The sequence below is a fragment of the Callithrix jacchus genome, chromosome 1, assembly GCF_049354715.1.
Source record: "Callithrix jacchus isolate 240 chromosome 1, calJac240_pri, whole genome shotgun sequence".
NCBI lineage: Eukaryota > Metazoa > Chordata > Mammalia > Primates > Cebidae > Callithrix > Callithrix jacchus.
Window position 1 is genome coordinate 185,379,115 of NC_133502.1, and position 9,152 is coordinate 185,388,266.

A 9,152-nucleotide genomic window follows, 5' to 3' on the forward strand; every position below is an offset into this window, starting at 1 on the left:
GTGGGAATCCTCTTTAGTCGCTCTGCACAGGTGGGGAAACTGCAGTTTCCGGAAGGCTGCCTGGTCACTAGGTGGGGTCAGCCTGCCCCTGCCAGCTTCCCCCGTCAAGGCAGGGAACATAACCCTGGTTGCAAGATCATGACCACCAAATGCAGGTGGGACCTGCCGCCTTCCTGGCACCCAGCTGCACCCTCCGGTGGTGGCCAGCTCCCCAGACACAGGCACAAGCAGGGAGTCAGACTCCCCGACAGTCCCTCCTCCTCCCCCTCCCCCTTCCCCCTCCCTTTTCCCCCTCCTCCTCCCCGCTCCCTTTTCCCCCTCCTCCTCCCCACTCTTCCTCCCTGGTGTCGTCTCTGCACAGCCCAGTGCACTCCCCCTCCCTCCACATCACCTCCTGGGGAGAAAAGATGCTGCCTAGATCTGTGTTCCTTCCCAGCTCCTACCGGGAGGGCAGGCTTCAGGCCTGGCTGGATCCAGGACCCCAGCCACCTTCTTCTGCTTCACTGACCCTGGCAGGAGCGGCCATGCAGTCCCACTGGCCCACTTGGCTTTCACCTGGCTTGCAGGATAGTGTCTCTCCCAGAAGTCCTCAATCCTGGGTGGAGGCTACATCTCACTTCGGTGGTCAGGGAGCCCCTCCATACATCTCTCTCTGTCTTGGACTCTGGCTACCACAGCCCCTCTCATCCTGTCTCTCCTGGGGTGACATAACTCTCTGGCCCTGATGGTAGCCCCTGTGTGAACCTCCTCCCCCTCAGGTCCCCCAGGGGCACCAGCAGCTGAAGGCCCCTTCCCCATGTCTTGCCTGCACTAGGGGACAGGGCTGGGAGCAGGTGGCGTGGAGCTGAGGCCAGGCAGGTGGTCCAGGGATGTCTGCCCACATGTGCCCAACCCACAGGCCTGGGGCCAGACACAGACCAGAGACAGTGCCCACCTGCCCACCTGTCTGCTTGCTGGAGTTGACCCAGGCTGGCCCAGTGGGGTGGGGTGTCCTGCTCGACCTGTGCCCACGACCCACGTACCGCAGCCCAGGCCCCTGTGGCTGGCCGATCGAATCTCTTTATCCTGCCCTGAGTGGAGCTGCTCCCAGCTCACCATCTGGGCCTGCTGGGCCCGGGAACAGCCTGTGCCTGCGCCTCCCACAGAACAGGGTCAGCGGGGCTTGGGGGTAGGGGGGTCTGGGTGGAAGTGCTGCTCCCAGGGCTGGCTTTCCATCCTCCAGGGGCTACTATCACCCCGAAGTGGCAGAGGGGGCCGGTCCCCGAAGGCAGCTGTGGTCCCTTTCAGCCATGTCCAGGGCCCCACCACAGCCACACGGAACCCCTGCCGACAACGGTGACCACAGGAGCCTGGGCCTGCGACAGTAACCACAGACAGGCCACCCAGGGCTCCTGCTTCTATGGTGGGCGCCAGTGGGAAGCCGCTCCCACACGGTTCACGGTGGGGAGGGGCCCTCTGACCTCACCCCACGACACCCCTTCCCAGGGCTCGTGTCCCCTCCGACCACCCTACCTGTGGGGCACCTTCCTTCCCCAGGCTGCCCCACAGGACACGCACTCAGCTGTCCCCACTCAGACACCGAGGGCAGCCCAGGAGAGGCTGGGCAGGCAGGGATGGAGCTTGTAAGTCCAAGCCAGGCTGTCCACAGGTGCAGGAGGGGGCTGGGCCCAGCTTCTCTTCGAAATGCTCAGACCTGGGGTGACCAGGCGGCTCCTGGATATCTACCCCAGTGCCCCCAACTAGGAAATTGAGGCACAGGTGGTGGAAGACCTGCCAGGGACACCCAGTGCCTGAGCCCATGCTGCTTTCCTGGGGTTAGGCTGTGGAGCCCCTGGGCGGAGCGGGAAGCGTGGGGTCCCCTCAGCACTGTTCTGTCTTTTTGGGTCCTGGGCCCGCCCCATTCAGGCCTTCATCTGAGGGTGTGTAGTATGCGATGGGGAGGTGGACGCAGCTGTGCCCTGACCTCAGAGTGGCCTGACCTGGGTTCGGGGCTGGATCAGAAAACAGACACAAAAGGCCACAAACTACGTGATTCCATTTACAAAGTTCTAGAAGAGGCCAAACTTGTCTCAGGTGATGGGAATCAGATCTGTGGCTGCTGTGTCCGGGGTGGGGACGTGGTGAGGCAGGGTAGAATGTTCTGTGGCTGCGGTGAGGGTTCTCCCTGCAGCCAGAGGGGCGGGTCATTGGAATGTTCTGTGTCGCGGATGGGAGCACCGCCTGCAGCTGGCAGGTGCGGGGGTCAGGGTTCCACGTTGGGATCAGGTTTTGCTCACGAGGGTGCTGGGGCTCATCGAGGTGTGTGATTCCGGTGCCCGGATTGCTGAGTGCCGAACACGCCTCGCAGGAGCTCGCGCTCCAGAAACGAAGACTAAATGAGGACTTTTTCAAACAAACAAAGCCTGCGGAAATTCATCACCAACAGACCCTTAATAAAAACACACTCAAGGTTGTTCTTCAGTTGGAAGGAAAATCATCTCAGAAGGAGGTCCAGGAGGGCTGGGGAGGGAAGGGAAGGCCGGGCCTGGGGGGCCGGGCCACAGCTGTGTGGACTCCACCACTGAGGCACACAGGACACCAGCTAGGCTTGACGAGGGGAGCAGGGCAAGCCGGGCTCAGGGCCTCACGCCTGTCATCCCAGCACTTTGGGAGGCCGAGGCGGGGGATCACCTGAGGTCAGGATTTCGAGACCATCTTGGCCAACATGGCAAAACCCCATCCATACTAAAAATGCGAAAATCAGCTGAGTGTGGTGGCAGGTACCTGTAGTCTCAGCTACTTGGGAGGTTGAGATAGGAGAATTCCTTGAACCCAAGAGGCAGAGGTTTCAGTGAACCAAGATCACGCCATTGTACTCCAGCCTGAGTGACAGAGCGAGACTCCATCTCAAAAATGAATAAATAAATAAAAATAAGGCAAGGGTGACATAATAATCTGCAGGTTAACAGCTAAATGAACTGTAAAAATGTGAATTAACAGGGTCTCCAAGCCCTGTCTGCACACCCCTGTCCACAGCGGCCCTATTCCTGGCAGCCCGAAGGCAGCCCAGTGCAGGTATCTGCTGATGGCTGAGCGGATGAGTAGAAGGAGGTCCCTCCACGCGGTGAGTGTCACTCAGCCTTGAGGCAGCAGGACATCCTGCCACATGCAACAGGCGAGTGAGACTTGGGACTTTGTGCAGAGTGAAATGGGCCAGACACAAAAGGACGCACCCCGTGTGGTTCCACTCACAGATGGCCCCCAGAGTCGCCAAATCCACAGAGGCAGGTAGTAGAAAGGTGGGTGCTGGGGCTGGGAGGGTACGGGGAGTGAGTGTTTTGTGGGGACAGAGCTTCGTTTGGACAGAGGGAGGGCTCTGTGGTGGAGGGTGGGTGCTGATGGCTGCAGGACACTGGGAGTGTGCTTACTGACACTGTTTAGTGCACCTAAGATGGTGATGACGGCTTAAAAACGTTAGATAACAAGATAACAAGGGGGAAAAAAAGGATGCAATAAGAAAAGACAGTCCGGCCAGGTGCGGTGGCTCATGCCTGGAATCCCAGCACTTCGGGCGGGCAAGGCAGGTGGATCACTTGAGGTCAGGAGTTCAAGACCAGCCTGGCCAACATGGTGAAACTCGTCTCTACTAAAAATACAAAAATTAGCCAGATGTGGCGGCAGGCGCCCATAGTCCCAGCTCCTCAGGAGGCTGAGGCATGAGAATTGCTTTAATCTAGGAGGTGGAGGTTGCAGTGAGCTGAGATCATGCCACTGCACTCCAGGCTGAGGAGTAGAGCAAGACTCTGCCTCCAAAAAAAAAAAAAAGAGAGAGAGAGAAATGACTTAATCCAAAAGGAGGCAAGAAAGGAGAGAATAGGGGGCAGCAAGAGGCGGGACACAGGCGGCTCTATGATGGGACATGGTGATGCCTGGACTCCCCCCAGCAGATGCCCAGACGCCCGCCGGCAGATGCCCGGACGCCCGCTGGCAGATGCCCTGATGCCTGCCAGCAGGGCCACACCCGATGCTCCACATGCCCCTCTGCCTTGTGTGGGTCAAACTCCTCCCACTGGGTGCTGGGCTCCCAGGTGTGGGTCTGGGTGTGCGTCTGGGGGCAGAGTGCACATTCATGTTCATGTTCTCAGCACACCCACAGCCCCCTCCCACCAGGTGGGGCCCATACCTGCTGCCTTCATGTCTCCAGGGCCTGGCATGGAGCAGGAGGCCCTGGGCATGGAGCTGAGAGCTGTGTTGTGGACCCAGAGTTCTGTGAGGCCGTGGAGGGTGGATGTGGGTCTGCCCTGCCTGGCCCACTCCTCCTCCACACTGCCCTTCACAGTGCATGATCAGGCAGCTGGGGCCCTGCAAGACTGCAGGGCCTGGGGCTGCTGCACAGAGATGGGGTGCTGGGCTCCTAGGGAGCTCAAGGGTCTGCAGGGACGGGGCTGCCAGGGGACAGCATGCAGGGCAGCTGGGAATGGGGCCTGGAGCCTTGGCTGAGGGGAGCGGGGGCTCCTGCTGGCCGGTGAGCCCAGGGCCACCCCGCTCAGCTGGGCTCAGCACTCCCTGTCCCTCAGGCTCTGCCTGAGCCGGTCTCTTTATCTTGGCCACCAACTGGGCCTGCTGGGCCAGGACCAGATGCCTAAGGGTTTCTAGCACTGCTTCTGCTTGTTTTTATTTTTATTTATTTATTTTTTTCTGTCTGTATTTGCCTATGTTTTATTTCTAAAAGGGGAATAAATGAATCAACATTTTTGAGGCTCTTGATACATATTGTCAAATTGTCCTCCAGAAGATTGTACCAATTTTGCTTTATCTGCTATTTTTTTTTTAATTTTTCTTTTTCTTTTTTATTTGAGACAGAGTTTCATTCTGTCACCCAGGCTGGAGTGTAATGCCATGATCTCACTGTAACTTCTGCCTCCCAGCAGGTTTTTTTTTTTTTTTTTTTTTAGTAGAGGTGAGGAACTAGGATGTTGAAAAGTAAGAAAAGGAGAGAAGGAGAGGAAGAAAGAGGAAGAAAAAGAGGGAGAGAGAACAGGAATATTGCTTCATTCTAAAAATGGGTATTAATAATGGCCGATCAATATTTTGTGTATTTAAAATGGTGAACTCTATAAATATTTATTAAGTTTACTTGTTCTGGATCTGAGTTGAAGTCCTGGATATCCTTATTAATTTTCTGTCTTGTTGAGTCTAAATCTTGTTATGGGTCTTATGTATCTGGGTATTAAGATCTCTTATTGTTGCATTGATCCTTTTACCACTGTATCTTTGTTGCTTTGAAATCTATTTTATCAAATGTGAGAATTGCAACTCCTGCTTTTTGTTTAATTATTTATTTTTGCTCTCCATTTGGTTGGTAAATTTTTCTCCAACCCTTTGTTTTGAGTCTTTGTGTATCTTTGGATATACCGTTAGGTTTTGGCTGTATCTTTTGATTGGGGGATTTAGTTGATTTACATTTAGGGTTACTGCCATTTGATATTAACTGGCTATTTTATCCATTCGTTGATGTAAATTCTTCTTTATGTCAATGCTCTTTACTTTTTGGTATATTTTTAGAAAGGCTCATACTGGTTGTTTCTTTCTATGTATAATGCTTCTTTCAGAAGTTCTTGTAAAGCAGGCCTGGTGGTAATAAAATCTCTGAGTACTTGCTTGTTCATAAAAGATTTTATTTTTCCTTCAATTGTGAAGCTTAGTTTGGCAGGATATGAAATTCTGGGCTGAAAGTTCTATTCTTTAAGGATGTTGAATATTGGCCCCCACTCTCTTCTAGCTTGTAGGGTTTCTGCTGAGAGATCTGCTGTAAGTCTAATAGGCTTCCCTTTATGCGTAACCTGGCCTTTCTCTTTGGCTGCCCTTAGTATTTTCTCCTTCGTTTCGATCCTGGTGAATCTAACGATTATGTGCCTTGGGGTTGCTCTTCTTGAGGAATATCTTTGTGGTGTTCTCTGTATTACCTGGGGTTGAATAGTGTCCTGCTTTGCTAGATTGGGAAAATTTTCCTGGATAATATCCTGAAAAGTATTTTCCAGCTTGGATTCATTCTCTCCGTCACATTCAGGTACACCAATCAAACGTAGATTGGGTCTTTTCACATAGTCCCATATTTCTTGGAGACTTTGCTCATTCCTTTTCATCCTTTTTTCTCTATTCTTGTCTTGTCGTTTTATTTCATTAAGTTGGTCTTCGACCTCTGATATCCTTTCTTCTGCTTGGTCCATTCTGCTATTTAAACTTGTGCATATTTCACTAAGTTCTCGTGTTGTATTTTTCAGCTCCATTAGTTCATTTATATTCCTCTCCATATTGTCTATTCTTTTCAGCATTTTGTCAAACCTTTTTTCAAAGTTCTTAGTTTCTTTACATTGGGTTAGAACAAGTTCTTTTAATTCCCAGAAGTTTCTTATCATCCACCTTCTGAAGGTGTTTCCTTAAGGAGGAAGGAAGAAGGTTGGGGCAGAGTCATCTGGGGACTGACTGGGCAGCACTGGGGGCAAGGCCTGCAGTGCAGAGCTGAGCTGGAGACCCCATCCAACCCTGGGCCCTGCCCCCCTCCCATCTGTCCCAGGGAAGCCTGTTTTCCCAATAACTCCCTGGCATGGGAACCTTGGCCCTGGCCCGAGATTCCTGGAGAGACACCCCACGTGCCCCATGCATGCAAGGGGGGACTCAGGGCTCTGGGCAGGTCAGCCCGCAGGGTCAGAATGGCCACCAGATCCCACACAGCACAGGGGACAGGTGGGCCGAGGGGCCCCTCTCTAATCCTGGTGTGTGGGGAGGATCCAGGACATCCACCAGGGCCCAGCACAGGGGACAGGTGCCGAGGGGCCCCTCTCTAATCCTGGGGTGTGGGGAGGATCCAGCTTCCTGTGTGTTGGGGCCCCTCTGCTGAAAACGGGGTGCTATGGTATGAATGTGTCCCCAGATTTCATGTGTTGACACTTAATCCCCAAATCCACTTCTATTTTTTAAGGCAGGGTCTTTTGGTTGGGTGCGGTGGCTCACTCCTGTAATCCCAGCACTTTGGGAGGCAGAGGCAGGTGGATCACATAAGGTTAGAAGTTCGGGACTAGCCTGACCGACATGGTGAAACCCCATCTCTACTAAAACTATAAAATTAGCTGGGCGTGGTGGTACACGACTGTAATCTCTTGAACCCAGGAGACAGAGGTTGCAGTGAGCTAAGTTTGCACCATTGGACTCCAGCCTGGGCAACAAGAGCAAAACTCCATCTCAAAAAAAAAAGGACAGGGTCTTACTCTGTCGCCTAGGCTGGAGTGCAGTGGTGCAATCTCAGCTCACTGCAGCCTGGTTCTCCCTGGCTCAAGCGATCCTCCCACCTCAGCGTCTCAAGTGGCTGGGACCAAAGGTACGCTACCAGACCTGGCTAATTTTTAGGTTTTTTGTAGAGATGGGATTTCACATTGGCCAGGCTGGTCTTGAACTCCTGGGCTCAAGTGATCCTGCTGCCTCGGCCTCCCGAAGTGCTAGGATTACAGGCGTGAACCACTGTGTCCAGTCCTCCTGTAATTCACATGTTGGTTGGAGGTGGGGCCTCTGGGAGGCAATTAAGGTTAGATAAGGTCCTTGGGTTTGGGCCCACGGTAGAATCGGTGGCTTTATGGGAAGAGAGAGACCTCAGCTGGCAGCTCTTGCCCTCCCCCACAACGCGACTGGGCCCCTCGACCTTGGACTTCCCGGCCTCCTCAACTGTAAGAAATACATTTATTTTCTTTGTAAATTTCCAGTGTCAGGTGTTCTGTTACAGCCACAGAAAACTGACTAAGATGAAGGGAGTGAAGTTTGTCGGGGGCCTTGTGCAGGGACAGCCCAGGGTCCTCAGAGCCAACCCCAGGCGCCTCAGCCCACCCCAGCAGCTTTGCTTTTTCTTTTTTTTTTTGAGATGGAGTATCACTCTGTGGCCCAGGCTGGAGTGCGGTGGCACAATCTCGGCTCAGGACAACCTCTGCCTCCTGGTTAAAGCGATTCTCCTGCCTCAGCCTCCCGAGTAGCTGGACAGGCATGAGCCACCACACCTGGCTGATTTTTGGTATTTTTTAGAAGAGAGTGGGTTGCCCAGGCTGGTCTCGAACTCCTGACCTCAGGTGATCCGTCTGCCTTGGCCTCCCAAAGAGCTGAGATTACAGGTATGAGCCACTGTGCCTGGCCCCCAGGGGCTTTTCCTAAGAACCAGGAAGAAGCCACATGGCAGCAAAAACCACAGCCAGAGCCAGGCCCAGACGCAGAGCTCTGGCTGTCATCCCCCACAGGGCCAAGCCTGGGCCTGGGCCTCCAGGCTGGGCAACAACAGCTCCCAGAGCCATTCCTGCTACTCCATCTGCCCCCCAGCCTCAGAGGCCTGAGCCAGCCTATGGCTTGAGGCCTGGTTCACCGCCCTGGAGGGCAGGTCACCCAGTGAGATGAAGGGGCTCTCCTGAGGTGGGTGCCAGAAATGGGAGTGGCCTGGGGCCGTGGGAGCTCAAAGAGGGAGTGGCTGTGGGTGTAGTCACCATGGTGAGGGAGCAGCAGCTGCCCAGGATGTAGCAGGGAGGCTGAAACATTGTCTCCACCTCTGTGTGCACAGCCACAGCCGGCCTGTGTAGGAGCACACCTGCCATGCAGACACACACACACACACACACACACAGACATGTGTATACACAGAGGCACACACGTGCACACAGGCTACCCATGCACATACACAGGCACACATGTGTCTGCACACGCACACTCACACATGCACACAGGCACAGGCACACACACAGGCTCACACATGCACACAGATGCACACACAGGCACATTCGTGCACAGGCACACATGCCTGCATACACACAGGAACACGGGCACGTTTGTACGCACAGGCATACGTGCGCACATACATAGGCACATGTGTGCACACACGCACAGGCACTTGCAGGCACACTCGCACGACACACACGTGCACACAGGGCCTTTGCTATGTGACGCTGTCTCTCGTTTCCCCTGAAACGTCTCCCGAGGGATGCGGATGTGTGGCCTGTCGGGGAGGAACTCCAGTGGAAAGCTATTTTGTTTTGCAGGAAATTGTCTTACTTCTTAGGTTTATGTGTATTAACTGGGAGGCGGGTTTTTCCACCTGGCCCAACCATGCACTTCAGTGCTGATCAGAGCCGGCCCCAGACTCT